Below are 17919 nucleotides of genomic sequence, written 5' to 3' on the forward strand. Positions count from 1 at the left end.
ATTGTATTGAAGGCCAGCCTGGGCATCGTGAGATCCTGTCTCCAGAAACAGTTAGTGCTGGGCCGGCAAGATGGCTTACCGGGTAAAGGCATCTGCTGCTAAGCTAGCTTGGCAACCTGAATCCAGTCCCTGGGAGCCACATGGCTGAAGCAAGAAGCCAACTTCTGAAAGCTGTCTTTCTGGCCACGATGCACGTGAGCACACAAAGACAAACATAACTTTAAATTCTAGTCCTTTTTGTTTAAATATTTGTACATCCACTTGCTGTAATACGACACAACACAGAGGGGCTGGAGAGACGGCTCGGTGGTTAGGAGCACTGACTGCTCTTGTAAAGGACCTGAGTTCAGTTCCCAGCACCCATGTTGGGTAGATCAACATCCACCTGTAACCCCAACACTCTCTTCTGGCATCTTTTGACACTGCTCATATGTGACATGCATACACTGCTCATATGTGACATGCATACACTGCTCATATGTGACATGCATACACTGCTCATATGTGACATACATACACATTAAGAAAAAAATGTAAGCCAGATGAGTAGTGGCCTTTAGTCCCAGTACTCGGGAGGCAGAGTCGAGTAGATCTCTCTCTGTGAAGTCGAGGCCAGCCTGGTCTACAGAGGGAGTTCCAGGACAACCAGAGAAACCCTGTCTCAAAAAAAAATACATAAACCAATAGTGAAAGTAAATCTTTAAAATGTGATTAAAAAAAAAAGAATTTGGAGTCTACTTAAAAAAAAAAAAAAAAGACGAGAAGCAATCCCAGGCATCTACTGCACAGCATCTTCAGAGCTGGCCTTCTCTTCATCTTTTTCTCTCTCTTCCTTCCCTTCGTCCCTTTTTCTTACCCCCTCTAAAAAGGGCCAGAAAGATGACTCGGGGGGTTAAGAACTGTCTCCCTTCCACAGGACCCAGGTCCAGTTCCCAGCATCCACAGGGCAGCTCACAACCTTCTGCACTTCCGGGGGATCTGACGCCCCCTTCTGTCCTCCACAAGTACTGCACACACAAACACATACAAAAATGAAAATAAAGTAAAAATAGACAGAAGGTTCCCCGGCTCCTTGTTCCTTGCCTTCCTGTAGATGTCTGAAGTATTTACCTTGGTTTTCCTTGTTTTCTTTTTTTGGGGGCAAAGTAAGTCATTTTATTTTATTTTTTTTCACGTGTGGGTGCACGTATGTACACGCATGTACCTGCATGTTGGAGGTCTGTGGACAGACTCGTGTGTGGATTTTTCAGGCACCTTCCTTTTTTTTTTTTTTTTGATTTGGCAAAACTTCACCAAGGAGTCAAGGCTAGTGGACTAGAGAACTCCAGGGATCCGCCTTATCTCCCATCTCATGATCACAAGGATTATATTTCCACAGCTTTGTGTGTGTGTGGTGTATGTGTATGTACCGGTATGCATGTTCGTGTGTGTGGTGTATGTGTGTGTACTAGTATGCATGTTCATCTGTGTGTGTGTGTGTTTCATTTTGGGGAGACAGGGCCTCACTCTGGAGTCATGCTGGTTTGGAACTGGCCCCGTAGTCCATGCTGGCCTCAGACTGCTGGTGACCTTCCGTCTCGACCTCTCAAGGCAGATCGTAGACACAAGCCACCAAACCTGGCTTCTGTCTCAGTTTCTTCCTTCCCTCCCTCCTCCCTTCTTGTCTTCTGTCCCTCCCCCACCCCTTGACGGGCTCTCATGCATCCCAGGTCACCCTCAAACTTGGATGACCTTGAACGTCTGCTCCTCCTGCCTGCACCTCTTGGGTGTCGGGATTACACGTGTGTGTGTGTGTGTGTGTGTGTGTGTGTGTGTGTGTGTGTGTGTGTAGCACTGCGTAGTTAGAGCCGTGCTGCGGATGGGGTCCAGGACTTCTTGCTGGCTAGCCAAGGGCTGGCTACCCCCTCCACCAAGTCCCACTCCAGCCCCATCTTCAAGTCATTTGTGATGACCTTGAGTGTTTGCATTCATGTCCTTATTTCTAGGTCTCCTGGCTTTTCTCCTTTGGTGCTAGGGATGGAACCTAGATCTTTTCCCCCCCTGTTGGGCAAGTTCGCGGTAACCCAGCTACATGTCCAGCCTTGGGAGTTATGAAAACTTTGGCAACAGACTGTGTTGACTTTTTTGTTTTTGTTTTTGTTTTTGCTGCCTGGAGTGGAGTGGGCAAGTCTTTGTGCCATTCAGGTTTCTGGCTTTCTTCCCCGTGTGCGTGTGCGTGTGCGTGCGTGCGTGCGTGTGTGTGTGTGTGTGTGTGTGTGTGTGTTTCAGTTCCTAGGACTGACACGGGTCACCAGGCTCGGCGGCAAGCCCCTCTACCCATAGAGTCATCTTGCTGTCCTTCTTGTTTTGCTTTGTTTTTCGAGACAGGGTTTCTCTGTGGCTTTGGAGTCTGTCCTGGCACTGGCTCTGTAGACCAGGCTGGCCTCGAACTCACAGAGATCCACCTGCCTCTGCCTCCTGCATGCTGGGATTAAAGGAGTGCGCCACCACTGCCCGGCTTCCTCTAGTATTCTTTCCACCCTTGCTCGTCTCTGTGTTCAGAACTTTGAGCATGTGTATGTTGTGCCCCCTGGTTCCAGAGACTGCCTAGAGTGGGCCAGCTCCCTCTGATCTCAGGGTCACTGGTTCTGGGCTCCGTCACCTCTGTTCCACCACAGTGATACTGATATCATCAAACCTGGCCTACCATTTCCATTTGGTTCTTTGTGTAATTATTTTTGCCGGGACTTTTCCGTTGTCATTCATTTCCTCGCGGAAGCACGCTCACTCCCACTGCAACTCTGCTCCTCAGCGGCCCTGAGCTCTGTCACTCACATGGAAGCTCTTTCGGCTCTCAGTACGATGGGTGATTTTTTTTTGTTACCATGCTTGGGTCACTTAGCCGGTTATGTTAGGAGACTCTGGTCCTCTTTAGACCTCTCTCCCTTAGCAGGAGTCCCCTTCAGGTTCAGCAGGTAGGTCCTGGTTACTGTGGGCTGCTTCTCACAGCACAGTCTTTGCAAAGCCGTTTGAGTGCCAGACAAATGGGTCCGTGAGGAGGCTTCTACGGATCCTTGCTGCATAAGGAGCTAGAGTGTCCCTGGGCCTGTCCCGGTGACCAAATGATGCATCTGGTGGGTGAATGTGTCAAAAGACACAAGAGGGTCTTATCTGATACTGGGAGTCCTCTGGTCAGGGAAGGGAGTCTTAGGCTGGAGTTCTGAGAGGTCCCTCCTGTCACTGTCAATGCCAGTGGGGCCTTACTGGGTCCCCCTTGCTGGGATGCTCATCTACCAGGCACAACTCCCTCCTACTCTGCTCTCTGGTTGCACTAGGCATCTGGAGCCTGGGCCCAAGGCCTGTGAGACTCTGTAGCACTGTAGGGGCTCAGGCCTGGGGTTCTAGCCCCCACTTCCTGTTCTCCCAAAGCCCTCCTATGGTTGTTATTAGTACTGCTTTCCAGGGTCTATGGTTGGGGTTTACAGGACAGGGTAGGTAGGAGGCCTCAGGTAGCAAGTTTTGAAGCCAGTGGAAAGGACTTGGTGGAGGCTGGGGAGGGTGCAGGCATGGAACCCAGAGCAAGGCCGTCGCCAGGGCTAGGTGGCCTCCAGCTGCCCATCACCAGTGTCCCCAGTGCCCAGCACAGGCAGGACCCTCGGACAACACCACAGAACCAAAAGTAGCATGGTTCACAGCAAGGGTTCCTTCAAGGTGGGAGGGAGATATTCTTGACAGTGACAGAGGAGAGGCTGAGGGAGGCGGCCCCTCACGGGCATTGTGTGATGCTGCAGAGGTCTGGGGTCAGGGATGGCTGATGACACGGAAGAGTTAAGTGGTAGGGCTGCGCCTGGCTCATAATGTCCCTCCCCAGCCCACCATCCCTCCCTGCACAACCCTCGCTCAACCCTGCCAGGCTCCGAGAGCTGACATCACCCACACCTGCGCACTCCCCAACCCCAGAGCCTTCTGCAATTAAAGTCTTAGAAGCAGGAGGGGGGAAAAGCAATTTCCCCTCCGCTCAACTCAACATGTCAAAAGCTGCTCATCCCCGGTGATCCAAGGAGGCATCAGTCAGGAAGAGATCTGTGTGGGACTCCCCAGGCATGCTCACAGGGCAGCAGGGCCACGCCCACTCCCCTGCCCGCCGTGAGAACCCCTCCGTACAGGGGCCCGGGACGACGGGGGCCGGGAAACAAGGTGTGGTAGGCAGAGGTGCAGGTGCCATAAGATAGGCCGAGAGGCCAACAACACATCACAGCAGGTGCCCAACCCTTCCCAGGGTCCGTGTGGGCTGCTGTCGTCACTGGCCCGCCCATCTGACTCTTCTTTGTCCCCGCGGCTTCTGCCGAAGTGTGTTCTTAACACGTCTCCGTGGAAGCGATGCATTCGTAGGTGTGCGCATGTGTGCGGATGCATGATGCACGTGTTTACCTATCGGGCGTAAGTAGCTGTGGCTCAAATGCAGGTGTGTGGATGTGGACGGGCATGAATAGGCGAGGCAAGCGTGTGACTCGTATGTGTGTGTGTGCATGCATGCATGCGTGCGCAAGCCTGCATGGTGTGTGTGTGTGTGTGTGTGTGTGTGTGTGAGACGCTTAATTTTCTCAGTATTCCAAAAGCTCACCAGTGCTGGTGCCGGAGCCCAGCACAGAGCGTGTGGTGTGTCTGAGGCCTCGGGCCCCATCTCAGGAGCCACCACAGAAGCATGAAGGGGACCAGGGGGCAATGACACGGCTCGGCAGGTAAAAACGCGTGCCGCGCACATCTGGTGGAGTGAGTCCGGTTCCTGGTGAGTCCAACGGTGGAAGGAGAGAGCTGGCCCCCGGAAGGCATCCCCGACACTGATGATACCGTTTCTTTTTGCGCAAAGAGGAAAGGGACTGGAGAGACGGCTTAGTAGGTCAAGTGTTTGCCACACAAGCAAGAGGATCTGTGTTTGGTTCCTCAAAAGACATATGAAAAGCCAGGCGTGGTGGCGCACACCCTCAATCCCAACACTTGGCAGGCAGGGGAAAGTAGAGCTCTGTGAGTTTGAGGCCAGCCTTGTCTACACAGCAAGTTCTGGGCCAGCCAGGGCTACATGGTCAGACTCTGTGGACGTGGTTGCACAGGCGTGTAATCCAGTCCTAGGCTTGGGTGGGAGGGATTGTGACAGTCAGTTCCCCGAAGCTTGGCCAGCCATGCACACACACACATTCATAAGCTACACACACACACACACACAGAAGCCTAACACATTTTGCAAGTAGACAGTACAGTATAAAAACAGGCAATGAAGGCTGGGCAGTGGTGGCCACACACCTTTGATCCCAGCACTCGGGAGGCAGAGGCAGGCGGATCTCTGTGAGTTCAAGACCAGCCTGGTCTACAAGATCTAGTTCCAGGACAGGCTCCAAAGCTACACAGAGAAACCCTGTCTCGAAAAACCAAAAAAGGCATTGAATATGAAGAAGCAATTCATGGAGCAGGGGATTCAGATAAAGTTAATGTAACCCTCCACAAAACATTACGTATGAACAAACAGAGAGACACAGCTGCGAAGGCCACCAGAGTTGGAGGCAGGGTCTCAAGGAGGTGCGTACACACCCAGGCTCATAGCAGCTTTGTTTACAACGGAGTGAGTGCGTGTGTGCATGCATGCGTCTCTCTCTCTCTCTCTCTCTCTCTCTCTCTCTCTCTCTCTCTCTCTCTCTCTCTCTCTCTCTCTCTCTCCTCTCTGTGTGTGTGTATGTGTGTGTGTGTGTGTGTGTGTGTAGGCCAGGGTACATGCTCAACCGCTGTTCCTCTGGGGCCATCCACCTTGGTTTTGAGATGGGGTTTCTCTTGGCCTGGAGCTCCCCCAGGGGTCTGGGAGGGTGCTTAGTAAGCTCCCAGCCTCTATCTGTTTCTGTTTCCCTAAGACTTGTTTCTAGTTAGCTTTTACAACTTAAATTAACCCACTTCTATTGTCTACATGCTGCCACGTGGCTCGAGGCTTTTACCTCTCCTCCTGCATTTCCTGTTTCCTCTCCCTTTCCTCTGGCATCTCTCTCGCCTAAATTCATCTCCTCTCTCTTCTTTCTGCCCAGAAGTCCTGCCTAACCTCTCCTTGCCTAGCTATTGGCCATTCGGCTTTTTTATTAAACCAACCAGAAGGCACCTTGACAAAAACACATCTTCACAGTGTGCAAAAAAAAATCCCACAACATTTCCCCCCTTTTGTCTAAATAAAAAGGAAAGGTTTTAACTCTAACACAGTAAAACTAAGCAATAGGAACAACTATCGGGTAAGAATTACATTCACAATGTCCAGGCCATTTGTAACTGGCAAATTCAGAGAAAATACTCTATTAACTATCTTGTCTTGGTGAGTCCAAAGTCTTGTACCTAAATCACTTTCTATCTTAACTTGTATTACCAACCCAAAACTATCTTTTTAGACCTCAACACATTTCCTTAGATAAACAATTTAAGCTTTAATGTCTCTCAACTTTGTACACCTTACACCTCTTTTGTGAGTTTCTTTTCTGAATTTGGTAACAAAGGAAACTGTGACTGTAACTGTCTCACCAACTCCATCAGAGACCCAAGAAGGACATAGGCAGGAAGTGCCAAGCAAACGACTTCCAAAACTATAGAAACGACAGAGACATCTGGCTGCCTGGACAGTCACCCAAGGTTCCTCTGTATCGTTGGGGCATCATTTTCAGTCTTCAGGCCTAGAATGTCTGACAGACTTTTCTGTGAAGCAGGAATTTTGAAGAATTGTCCTAGCTTGTCTTGGCAAAGTTCCGCTTGTCCACTTTGGACTGCCCACTGTCAGCAGTGGAGGCCAGGGCAGTTTCTTGCCCAGTGACTAGCTTTCCCACATTGAAAGCCAACTCCGTATGGAGGTTCTTCAATGATCATCGTCTTCTCTGAAGTAGATTGGTGCTGTCAGGAGCAGACTATCACTCTCATGAAAAGTCTTATGTTATTAAAACATTTTAAATGCCATACTCTGTAGATCTCTGAAGTGTTTGAGGACCATCTATCTATTTAAAATACATCTCTGTTTGACTTTGAAAACATACCTAACATGACTAAAAGTTTTATTGTTATAGATGACTAACTATTAACCTGTATCCCTCTGTTATCCTAAATAGCTTTTAGGGACTAGAGCTTTACAACATATTTTTTTTAATGAGCTGCATAGGTACAATGCCTTAAACAAGAGTAGAAACATATATACGGTATAACAAAAATAAACTTATATTTGTATCACTATACAAAAATCCGTGGCGATGTAAAATACTTGAGACTAGCGGTTGTTTAAAAGTAGACTCAAAAATCCATCCTCTTAATCCCATCATTTCTACACTACATCCCCGTTTTCCCTTTAGAAAGAGATCCCTGAATCTAATCTCCTTTGTTTAGATCTCTCTCTGACCAAGACCAGGACCAATTTGTAACCAACCCCCCCTAAATGAAGACAAACCTCCACACCTCACTGAAAGACCAAAATTCACCTTCCCCACCTCTGGGAATGTGAGTGTTTTGTTCTCTAGACTGTTTCCTGTTGTCTGGTGGGGGGTGACAGCATCTTTAGTGACCCCTGAGGAAACTAAGATAATAGTCAAGTCCTGGGAAAACTCGCCATAGAATTTGTTGTCCAGTCTCTGTGCAATGGGAAAACTCAAGGCTTAGTCTGTGAGGCTGGGCCATCTCAGCCAGCAGCTTTGATGCTGTTTTGGATGCTGAACTCTGAGGACACTGCAACAGAGGCTCTCTGAGAGGCTGGATCACCTGGGTCACCCGTTTTCATTGGTGTCTGGTCCCCTTGCTCTAAACACACACACACTTTCAAAGGTAGCACACACATCTGCATTAACACAAGTATGGGCTGTTTGTCACACACAAGCCAGCCAAAGATGACATTCTTTTTTGTTTTATGTTTGAGCAGGTAAAATATGTGTCACCTGTCTCGTAGTTTTTCTAGGTTTGTTTCTTTATATCTGAGGTCAAGATTTCAGGTGGTCTCCCCACATCAAACCTGATCCTCTTGAACCTTGAATGAATCCACAGCCTTTCATTTCCTGTAGAAAGAAAAGCATAACCTTTTCCCCAGCGCAATACATTTTTTTGAATTTCATTTTGAAGTTCAGGCATTCCTAAGGTATCTAGGCTGGTTTAGTTTAGCAGTCCCTGTTACAACCCCATGTCTCTCAGCAGCTGTCATTCACACCTTACCAGTCAACACCAATCAGGATCCAAACTGTGTGTATTTCCCACACATGGTTTATCCCTTTTATATTATCTTGTTCCCTCTTTAAAGACTTTTTATTATTCATAAACTATTTCTCTATGACTGTCTATACCCATTTTCTTTTCTTTTTAAAGTCTACCCACAGTTTTTAAACACATTGTAATCTGTTTGGAGGTGTTTTTGTTTGTTGGTTGGTTTTTTTCTGTCTGGCTCTGTCGTTACTGAGCACCTGCAGAGTTCTCTGACCGTGTGAGACAAATCTTAAACTGCCGTGCCAGCCTCTGCGTGACTCAGCTTAGTGCATGGCGCTGGCAGCTGGCTCCATCCTGCAGGTGGCGGCTGGTAGTCAGCCTTCCTCCTGAGGTCCTGAGCATCAGTCAGAGGGTGAGCACTACCCAACACCGCTAAAGAACCTAGGAGGCTAACCGCGTTGTTGAGGTGGGTGTCTGTGCCATTTCTCAAGTCTAAGATGAGCTGGGGACAGTTCTGAGCATCCAAGTGCCTTGTTTGCAGGGTTTCCACGGCAGGCCCCGGGGAGGCCCTGCAGGGGACAGCAGCAGAGCCCTGTGTGGGGAAATGCTCCCTAGTTAGGATGTCCTGAGGAAGACCCTTCTGTCTTAGTGGAGCTCTGAAGGCCAGGTGTCCTGAGGTCTGGCAGTGGAAAACAGCTTGGTCTAAAAAATCTGGCCTTAAGCCAGGCGTTGGTGGTGCACGCCTTTAATCCCAGCACTCGGGAGGCAGAGGCAGATGGATCTCTGTGAGTTTGAGACCAGCCTGGTCTACAGAGTGAATTCTAGGACAGGCTCCAAAACAATACAGAGAAAACCTGACTCGAAAAAAAGAAAAAAGAAAAAAGAAAAAGAAAATCAGGCCTTGACTTGAGAGGTCTCCTTGTTGGCATCTCACCGAAGACCCCTGGGCGAGCTTTTCCGAAGGCGGGCCTCTCCAAGGGGACCTCAGCTTGGTCTGGCTGCCGCTGACCTACTCTGCACACAGCCATGCTTGTCCACTCAGGACATACTCCCTCAGCTTGTGGCCACACGTATCCTACCCAGAAGCCTCTGGACACTAAAACTAAGTTTCAGTGGGCACTGCCCCCCCCCCCGCCACCCGCCAGACCGCTGCCCGCTCTATGGCTAGCGGAGACAGCCCCAGCTCCCTTCAGCTTCTTGCCTGCTGCCCACCAGCACCCTGCATGCCTCTCATATGGGCCCTGGAAGAGTGGGCGGGATCTCCTAGCCGCTGGTTCCAGGCAGCTCTTGGCCCTGCTGGAAAAAGCCCAAGGCTTCCAGGTCGGGCTTCCCACACAGCAGACCTCTGGCCGATAGATAGCCAGTTCTTTCCAGAGGCTGGACTGTAGGGCCTGTCCATCACGCTAACCTCACCCTCAGGTCCTGCACCCAAAGACCCTCCATTCCCTTGGCCCCCTCTCCACAGCTGGTCACTTTGCTTTGTATTCATTCATTTGTGTGTTTGAGACAGACAGGATCTTGCTATGCCGCCCAGGCTGGCCTCAAAGGCGTTTCCCTACCTCAGCCTTCTGAGCAGCTGGGGGTGGGGTGGGGGGGGTCTAAGGGTGTGGAACGGCCAAGCCCAGTCAGTCCTCCCATTTCAGGGGACTTGGGAAACTGCAGAAGGGGAGCTGTTGGCGTGCCCTCCCGAGGGGCCCATCATGCTTCTGAGGCCAGAGGCCGCAGGACTGAGAGGAGCAGCTTGGGGTCCCGCCACAGGACTGGGACTCAGAGCATCTCCCAAGGACTCCATTCTCGGCCCTGCTGAGTGATGATGGCACAGGGCAGCCATCCCCGCCCTTTAGGAAGGAGGTAAAAATAGAAGAGTTGACTCCACAGACTCTCTTCTAGTCCTTCCTGCTGGCCAGGCCTCTCCAGGAAGTAAGAAGTCCAAGTATAGGGCTCACGCGCCCGCCCTGTTCTGACCTCAGGGACCAGGGAAGACGCCAGCTTGGTTATATACTGTCATGGGCTGTTCTGGGGGTGTCCGAAGCTTGGAGGAGGGACACAGCGGGCAGCTAAGTATGAAGAGAAAGCCCCTGGGCATTGAGAACTACTATGAAGTCAACACAGGCCCCCGGGGTAGAACCTTCCAGATTGACAAGAAGTTACAGCTTATCTAAAGGGACCAGGGCTTAAGAGTGCAGGCTGGAGGAGACTCACCCCTGAGGGGTGGACCCTGGGGACAGAGGATTGGTCAGGGACGCTCACGAATTTATTAGCCACCCAGAAGGACAGCAGCTGGTGTGTGATCGGCAGAAGACCCCAAGCTCACACCTTGTCACCCTGTTAGGTCCTACAAAGCCCCAGATATCAACGTTTGTTAACCCTCATCTTACAGGATCAGAGATGGGGAGGTAACTTTCCTGAGTCCGCACACCCTCCGGAAATAAACGGTTTCCAGGGCATGTCACCGCCTCCAGTCACATCTGGGTGCCGAAGCTAACCTGTGGCCAATCAACTCTCGGAGCTACTGCCAGCTCCCTTCTTCCGGTCCAGCGCACGCCACCAGCCACGTCTGCCATAGGCTGGGTTCCCTTGGGTTCTGGGGACAGCAGGGCTGCTGCTCTTCTCTGCTGGCTGGGATGCTGGTTGGCAGTGTAGCAGTCAGACTAATCGCTGGTCCTTATTCACAGTCACATCCTGCTGCCTGTGCAGCAGGGACTCAGTGATGGTTGTGTGGGTGTTGAGTGGCTTCAGGCACTGGGCTTCTCTGCATCTCCGTCCCTAGTTGTCCCGGATTTGGAGAGTGATCCTGTGAGACAAGAGGCCCTGGGCCCTCAGGTCAGCCTTAGCCTCCTGGCCCCAAGCACGGTGTCCAGAATTCTATCCACCGACTCCGGGGCTTATCCCCCCTGACTTCTGGAACCCCCGTCACAGTTTCTGGCACATTCCTGCCCCCTCCTGAAGTCCTTTGCTATTTATGGGTCCTCACCACACCCCCCTCAGCGGCTCCCCCCCCCCAATGCCCCAGGCTCTCCCATTCCCAGCTTCACTCTAACCTCAGATGACGTCCACAGCCAGGGATAACCAAGTGACTCAGGCAGTGCCGGTGGCGGTGACGATCCCACCGTCGTCCGCACTTTCCCTTACAAGGCCATGAGTGCCTCCTGCCCGCAGAGGGGACCTGCGGGACTCCAGGTCACACCCCACTTTCATCCGTCCATTTGCCCACTCTGTATCTAAAAAGCCTGTGGTGTGTGTGTGTGTGTGTGTGTGTGTGTGTGTGTGTGTGTGTGTGTTTGGTTGGTCAGAGAGGCTACAGTGGCAGAAGCTGAGAGGGTTAAGGGCCAGGTCGAAGGCCAGTATGGAGGCAGAAAAAAGGGGCCAGCAGAGGCAGGGAACCCTTGGGGGTCTGGGATGTCCTCTGCACGTGGCTGAAGGTGTTGGGAGCAGGTCAGGACGGGTAGGAAGCTAGCCACAGGGGTTGAGGGCTGACTAGGGCCCAGCGCAGGAACTGGGGCTCCGCCCTCCTGCAAGCCCTGATGGTCTCCCTCTTAGTGCTGTTGCTGCTGCTGCTGCTGCGTCCTGGCCAGTCACATGCAACCCTGATGAGGTTGCTGCTGGCCCGTCTACTTGGGCAGGCCATCTCCCTTTTCTAGAAGGAGGAGGGTGCCAAGCTCCACCCAGTGGGGTAATTACGCTGCTCTCCTGCCCACCTGCCTTGAGTAGCTGGCTGTAGTGGAGTCCGCAGGCAACCCGCCCACCACACCTACCCTGCCTGCCCCGCCGGCCTTGCCGCATTCCCTCCAGGGAGGAGCTGACCCCTGGCCGCCTGGTGCCGGTCTGCTGTGAGTCACAGGGCTGGCCTCGGGCAGAGAGGGGCTGGTCCAGGGGCTTGGCCTGGGACATCGTCGTCACAACCAGTGGACTTTGGGTTGATCCTGCCCCCTGGCTGTTTGCACATAAAATGTCCTGTGACTCGTTCACCCACACAAAGCTGGCGCTGGCGTCCGGTGTATTTCCTGCTGGCCTTTTTTTTTTTTTTTTTTTTTTTTTTTGCGGTGCACATCTGTGTGCACATTTTTAATGAGGCTGAGATGTAAACGCACCCAGTGATGATAGCCTTGGCAACATTTCCCCAGGACAGCTTTATTGAGGTAAGACAGAGAAGACCAAGAATTCTTCTCTAGAAAGAAAGAAAGAAAGAAAGAAAAAAAAGCCAATTGTTTTTTTTTTTTTAGTAGATTTTCAGTTGCACAGTAATCCAATTCCCCAGAACATTCTAATGGCTTCCCAAAGCAACCCTGTGCCTGTTAGCAGGCATTCCTGTTCCCCTGCTTCCCCAGGCCCTCGGGGCAAACCCCATCTACTTTCTGCCTCTGTGGATTTTCCTCAATGAGTGTTTCCCGTCACACAAAGGCCTTTGAGCCCCCATGTTAACTGGTGTTGCCGATCGGTGGCTAGGCAGTAGTTGGTTTTTTTTTTTTTTTTTTTTTTTTTTGGTTTTTACGAGACAGGGTTTCTCTGTATTGTTTTGGAGGCTGTCGGTCCAGCCCAGCCTCGAACTCACAGAGATCCGTCTGCCTCTGCCTCCCGAGTGCTGGGATTAAAGGCGTGTGCCACCACCACCCGGCTTAGGCAGTAGTTTAGGGTGGTATGTTTTCCCTGTTTTGGAGCCTTGATGGGCTCTGTGCCTAAATAGAGGAGGGGCTATAAAGGGTGGGCAAACACCCACCTGGCCTTGTGACAGTTTGTTTCGCCCCAGGAAGAGAGCTTGGGCATTTGTTCTTTCGGGACAGCAGGACCCTTTTTCCCCTTTACATTGCTCGCAGGGAATCCCCAGTGTGGGCAGCAGGCACTCAAGGGACACTGGATGGTAGCATACAGGTCAGAACTGTTTCCACACTGGCAGACTCAGCTGGGCCTGTGGCATGCCTGGGATTCCTCTTCCATGCCTCAGCAAATGCCACCAGGACACCCTTCCTTCCTGGTATGAGACTGCCATTCTGTCCCTGGATTTGACTTTGGTGTGGCCCAGAGGGTGATCATTTGCTTAGCATGCAGGAGGCCGTGGGTTTGACCCCAGCTCTGTAAAAAGAAGGGAGGGGTCCCAGGAAAACAAATGTCCCAGAACCCACAGGGGTCCCGTTGGCATCTGGGAGCAACTCTTCTCGGGGTCTCTGTTTCCCAGACTGCACACAGAGATTTGCATTTTATCTAAGTGGTTCTCAGCCACCTGGGAACCACTGAGTGACTCTACTGGCTTGCCCTCTGCCCAGCGTTTGAGAGCCAGGACCCCCGGCATCCAGGACATCTACACCAGGAACTCTCTGTGATTTCTTGGTGGGAGCCACCGGCTGGGGCTACTTGTCAGGATACGGTGGCAGATGGGAGGGGGGGCTCCCATAGTGGCCTCTGCCAGCCCCCCAGAGCAGCCCAGTAGAGAAGCAGGTGGGTGTCTGCACACAGCTCCCATGGAGCATTGCTCTCTTGTCCTGGCCACTCCTGGCTGTGTCACAAGAACCCACCATAGCCCAGCCTCACTGTCCCCGCCTGCCCTGTCCACAGCTGTCCATGCACAGTTGCAGGTGGGGAGTGAAACCACTAAGGCCCAGGTAGAGCAGGTCCAGCTATACCTAGCATCCTGTCCCAAGATCACTGCATCCAGCCCCCCACCCCCACCCCCACCCCCACCGACCCCTGTGCACACTCCTGTGGAGCTGCGCCCGGCCTTCCTCACACACTACCAGTGTCGCAGCCTCTCGGGAGGCTTGTGGGGCCGTGGCTTCCAGGCACCGTGCCCAGGGCAGGTCCTGCTCTCTGTTCCTCAGCCTCCTCTTTGCTGCTGCCCAGAGGAGAAGTCCCTTCTGGTCACCAGGGAGCTGAGTTACCGAGAGGAGAGAGAGAGAGAGAGAGAGAGAGAGAGAGAGAGAGAGAGAGAGAGAGAGAGAGAGAGAGAGAGAGAGAGAGAGAGAGAGAGAGACTGAATCTTAGTGGCCCGGGTTCCAGCCCAAGCTTGCAAGCTGCTGGCAGTAAAACCCATACAAAGCGATGGGTTCACCCTGCCTCTGCACCCCGGAAAGGTAGCACCTGCGTCCCTGTGAGGAGGCCTCACCCCACCTTCCTGGGATTCCTGGAGGCCAGAAGAGCCTGGGTGGGCTCAGGTTGAACGGGAACACACAGGCACCCACAGTTGCCTTCTCTCCCGAACCCACCTGTGCTCACCGCCGAGGCCTGGAGGAGCAGATGGGCTTTCAGCGGGTTTCCTATCCCAGTGGAGGGGGGTGGGGGCTCCCAAGGGGTGGGACTGAGGAGTGGAGTGCAGCTAGGAGTCTTCATTACCTGGCCAGGCCCACCTCCTCACGGCTTGCCCTCCCACAGCATGGGTCTCAGCTCCCCCGGGAAGGGGGGGCTTGTGCTCCAATGTCTCCTTGGCAACAGTAGTGTCTCCCAGCAACCTGCCACCCCCACGGCCTGCATTGCCCCTAGGAGAGAGAGGTCCCCCAGGAGTGTGTGTGTGTGTGTGTGTGTGGTGTGTGTGTAAGAGAGAGAGAGAGAGAGTTTCAGACGCTCCTGTGTCAGGCAATGGTAAGGAGGTGGTGTCAAGGCACAGATGGCAAAGGGAAAAGCCAGGGCTAGACCCAGAGCTGTCTGAGAGGCCCAATGCTGGAGTTTCTGGGTGGCCGCAGGCCAGCAGACACAGAGAGAGACGGATAGCCAAAGTCTGGCGGGACCTGTTCCTCCCAGACCCTGAGGCCGCCACCCATGGAGTCCAAGGCTGTTGCTGTCATTTATTTTGTTTGGGTCCCTCTTCCCTGTGGGAGCCTGCATTTTAGCAGGATATAAGCCAACCGGGACATAGACCCACTTAGCACCCATTCAAACATGGGATCAGCACCTCCAGACCTGTATGCAGTACCAAACCCAGGTGTGTGGCCCATGAGCTTGGAGAATTGTCCTCGTTTGAGTCAAGGAAGCAGGCAGGATTTGAGCAGCCTCGGGGCTGAGACCCAGCTTCCTCTGCGATGGGCCCGTGCTGGGTTCCAAGCCAGCAGCAAGCCTTCGCATGGTCCTTTCTCAAGGTCCCTGTGTGAGGATGGGGCAGATGTTCAGGGAGGGGCGTGAACCGGCTCAGACCGGCAGGATGCTGTCCCAGCCACACCACTCTGCACCTGTGCCCAGGTATCTGAAAACTGAAGAACACCCCCATCCCTACTGCCGCAGCTCTCAAGGCCCCTAGAGAGCTGGAGAAGGCGCCCTCCTGACTTCGGAGAGGCTCCACGCGGGCTTGAGTGGCTTTTCAACCTCCTTGGACCTCATTCCTTGCTCTGTGAAATGGGAACAACGTAAAGCTTCCTGGGCACTGCCCAGGCGAGTCAGCTGCTGTTTCTCTGACTCTCCTCGGTCCTGCTATTCACCACTGGGTCTCTGTTGCCTCTTCCAACCCCTCCCGGCTTCCTCCCTTGACCCAGGTTCTTCTCTCTCGGTCGGCCACTTCCTGTGTCTCATTTCATCCCTGCTGCTCTCTATCAGTTTCCCTTCTCCACCGCAAAACAAGCAAATGCCGCAGAGGCCCCGCCTTGCCAACCTTCCCTCCAGTGCCCACTGCCCCTTCCTCGGGGTTGCCCTCGGGCGATCCCAGTCCGTGCGTGGGTGGGTGGGTGGATGAGGGGGGGCTCTGCTGACATCACAGGCGGGCGTTTATCTACGGCTCCTCACCTAACGCAAATTTCATCCTCGTCCTCTCTGAATCAATTTACTTTTATTGCCTCAGCTGCTCAAAAGCAATTTTTCAAGAGCAAAAAGGTCAGCACGTCCAACACTAATCAATTCTCAGAGAGCTCCTGCAGCCGCCCGGGGAACCAGGACCGGTAGGGCAGTCCTCGCCCTTCCCGACAGCCCCGCCCCCCACCAGCCCCCGCCCACCAGCCCCCCCATCACTTTTATTGCTTCATGATGCCTGTCATTAGCGGTGTGTTTGAGATGCCCCCACAGTGTTCTTACAACATAAAACCTGGGTGACTTGCGGAGGGGTGGGGATGGGGTGGGGGGTGGGGGGCTCGGAGCGTTTATAGCCACTAGCCGGCTCTGGACAGTAATAGCTGAGCTGATGGATCGCTGGGAAGGGGAGGCGGGACAGGAGGCATCCAGCCACTTGTTTAAAAGCTTGAGGATAGCCAAAGGACACACTGGAGGCTCCAGGCTCTCTGCCTGCCTACTCCAGGCACACAACCTTTCCCTCGGTGCCCTCCGACCCTGGACTGGATGGAATATCGTCCAGTTACTCCACCCTGGTCCCCACAACTGTGGGACGGAAAAGGTCATCCTAAGTACCTCGTCATCCGCTGCTAACCACGCTGCCAGGCTGTGGGCTCTTAGAAGTCACTCCATAGATGGGGAAACTGAGGCAGGAGGTACGGCTGGAAGCATACAGTTCAAATAGAGCCCAAATGTCTTCTCTCGGTTCTTTTCATGTCTTTAAAAAAAAAAACACCAGAGGAGGGGCTGGGAAACAGCTCTGTAGTGGAGCATTTGCCCTGTTTATACAAGACCCATTCCGTCCCCAGAACCACAAAATAAGAACAAGGGCAGCCGGGTGGTGGTGCCCGCCTTTAGTCCTGGCACTCCGGGGGCAGTGACAGGTGGATCTCTGAGTTTGAGGCCAACCTGGTCTACAGAGCAAGTTCCGGGATAGCCAGGGTTACAAAGAAAAGCCCCATCTCAGAAAAATAAAAACAAAACAACCAAGACATAAAGGGGCAAAAGCAATAATGCTGGAGAGATGGCCCCATGAGCATTAGCTGTTTTTTGCAGAGGACCCAGGTTCGATTCCCAGCACCCGCATGGGGGCTCACAATCATCTGTAACTCCAGTCCCAGGGGATCCAGTGCCCTCTTCTGGCCTCTGTGCTTACCAGGCAGGCGTGTGGTGCACAGCCACTGAAAACAGCAACACTGTCACACAGAGGACCTGGCTCAGCCCTTGCCATGCAAGCATGAGGACCTGAGTTTGGATCCCCAGAACCTATATAAACCTAGGTATGGTGATGTGTGTCTGTAGTCCTAGTGCAGGGAAATAGAGACAGGATCACTGGGCCCTGCCGGTCAGCGAGTCCTGCCCAATCTGTGAACTCTGGGCTCAGAACATAAGATGGAGAACACAGACAAGAGGCTCGCGACATTGACCCATGGCCTGCACACACTTGTGCACCAACACACAAACGTGCCCATGCATATGCCACACACCCACTTCCTAAGTGACACAGGGTGTGAACTGTCCAGAACTTGGGTTGACAGGCACTGGAGAGTGGCGGTGATGGGGATGAGGCAGACTGCCCCGTGGGGATGAGTTTCCTTCTGGGTGATGGGGATGCTCTGGAGTAGACGGCTGTGCACCCCTGGATGTGCCTGAGTGCCTTGCAATCGTACACTTGAAAATGACAGAGAGAGTTAAGAGCACTTGTTGCTCTTACAGAAGACCTGGGGTCCATTCCCAGCACCAACATCGTGGCTCACAAACATCTATAACCTCAGCCCCAGGCACCAGGTACACAGCTCTGCACACACAGGCAGACAAAACACCAGTATACCTAAAGCAAAATAAATCAGTCTTTAAAAAAATACAAAGAAGGCAAGAGACCAGGTGGCCTACCAGCTCTGGTCTCTGCAGAGGCGGTCTGTGGTCATGCTCCTAAAAAAAAAAAAAAAGTAACTGCGACGAGATGTTGAGAGATCTTCCCACCTGCACGGGGTCTGCCTCCCC

At 52.8% G+C, this 17919-nt stretch overlaps 1 long non-coding RNA gene across 1 annotated transcript; it reads right to left on the bottom strand.

The window, feature by feature from the left end:
- Positions 1-10407: 10407 nt before the first annotated feature.
- On the bottom strand, positions 10408-11917 carry LOC121141585. The gene is made up of 2 exons (XR_005878558.1): positions 11217-11917; positions 10408-10969 (listed from the first exon to the last, which is right to left on the bottom strand). It is a non-coding gene; the product is annotated as an uncharacterized LOC121141585 (long non-coding RNA).
- Positions 11918-17919: the final 6002 nt, after the last annotated feature.

The sequence above is a fragment of the Mesocricetus auratus genome, unplaced genomic scaffold (genome assembly GCF_017639785.1).
Source record: "Mesocricetus auratus isolate SY011 unplaced genomic scaffold, BCM_Maur_2.0 Super-Scaffold_100007, whole genome shotgun sequence".
Classification (NCBI taxonomy): Eukaryota; Metazoa; Chordata; class Mammalia; order Rodentia; family Cricetidae; genus Mesocricetus; species Mesocricetus auratus.